Genomic DNA, 2091 nt, shown 5'->3' with positions numbered 1-2091 from the left:
CCCCACCTAGCCCCGGGCTCTGCCCATTGGGCCCTGCTCCCACGCCCCTGTGCTGGGGGCGCAGCCGGCCCGGGCTATGGGCCCCCCCCGCCCCGCACCCGCACCCGCACCCCTGCCCCCAGGTGCAGCCACCTCTGGGGTGGGGCCGCGGCGTCGCTCGGCCCACGCGCTGCCCCGGGCCTGGGCCAGGGCGGCGCCGCCTGGGAACGGGGGTGGATCGGCAGCTGCACACGCTTGCACACGCGTGTGCACAGGCCTGGAGGAGAAGGGGCCTGGCAGCTCTGCAGCCACCTTCATCCCCCCCAGAGGCGGGAAGGGGGGGTCCTCCGGGACACACAGAGACACAATCATGTGTGCACACGCATGCACACACCCATCCGCATGCACATACGTGTGCACACACGCTATGTCCACATGTCTGTGCGAGCAGACGCATGCAGCCACACCTATGTACTAGCACACGTCCTTGCACACCCCCACACACATGCACACAAACATGCCTTCATGCACATGCATGCACAAATGCTCATGTAGACACCCCAGGTGTACACACACCTGTACACCCACATACATACATGCCTGCACACACAGGCACATGTCCACATGTACAGACATGGCTGCGTGCGTGTACAAATGCACATACATGCCCACCCACACACACACACATACGTACATACATACATGCCTGCATACACACATGCCCAAACACGCATGCAGTGTGCCCGTGTACATACCTGCACAAACAAGCACATGGCCATACACACGGACATGCCTGCATGCACACGTGCACAAATGCACATGCATGCCCACCCATGTGCACGCACATATGCACATGCCTGTATGCACACATACATGTGCATAAATATGCACACATGCCTCCATGCACGCATACATGTGCAAGCACACCAATGTGCCTGTGCATGCACACACACACATTCATGCATGCACACACCCATACTTACACATGTGCCAGCATGCACACTTGTGTACATACGTACACACATACTTGCATGCGCACACACACACATGCACACGCGCCCTCTTAAGGGGCCCGCAACCCCTCCCTGGGCCCCCGCAGCTGGATGAGGGGAGGGGCCTGGGGGCAGCGTGCATATCCCCTCCCCCCTCCCACGGGGGTCGCCGGGCACGCGCGTGTGAAGTCAGCGCTCAGGAATGTGCCAGAGCTGCGCGTGCTCAGTGAGGGCTTGGGGGGGGCAGGGATGGGAGGGGGACCCTGAGCGTCTGGGCATGCGTGTGCACATGGGACGAGCACGCGTGTGCCTGTGCATGCATACACATGCCCACCCCCGGTCATGCACATGTACAAGCATGCATGTACAAGCACCCCTGTGGGTGCCCATGTGTGTGCATGCCCCAGGGTGCAGGCATGTGCAAATAGGAGGGTATCCATGTGTGGGCATGGAGTGGTGCATACGCCTGCCCGTGCCCTTGCACAGGTTAAAGCCAGTGCAGGTTTGTGTCCTCATGTGTGCACACATGCGTGTGTGTGTGCATGAATGTTCATGGGGTGGATGTGTGTGTGTGTGCATGATGGTGGATATGTGTGCATGCATGTGTGTGCATGGGGTGAATATGTTTGTGTGTGCATGCACAAACCAATGTGTGTACTTGCCTGTGCCTGTGCACACGTGAACCCTGCACACGCTCATGTACTTGCACATGGATGGCTACATGTGTGCATTCACACACCAACATGTGCCTGCCTGTGCACACACAAACATCAAGCCAGCATGCACTCATGAACTCACATGTGTGCATGTGAGGGGGAGATGCGTGTGTGCGTGCACTACACGTGTGTGCGTGTGCCTGCCTGTGCCCTTTCCCATGTGAAGCCTGCCCTGCACACGCACGTATACTCAACTATGTGCCCCCACATAGGAGTACATGCAGGGCCTCGGAGCTCCTCCCCTCTGATTGGATGACGTTTCCCAGTGGCTCCAGCTGCACCCCAGGGCCCAGCTGGGTAGCAAACCCCACCCCCAGGGGCCTGTGGGCGGGGCTTGGGGTTCCACACCCACCAGACACTTGGCTCTGATTTGCCTCCTGGGATTAAACCCCGGGGGAGGAGGC

Source organism: Alligator sinensis, unplaced genomic scaffold, assembly GCF_000455745.1.
Source record: "Alligator sinensis unplaced genomic scaffold, ASM45574v1 scaffold107_3, whole genome shotgun sequence".
NCBI classification, from domain to species: Eukaryota; Metazoa; Chordata; order Crocodylia; family Alligatoridae; genus Alligator; species Alligator sinensis.
The sequence above is the reverse complement of the archived record's forward strand: the minus strand, read 5'-3'. Positions refer to the sequence as shown.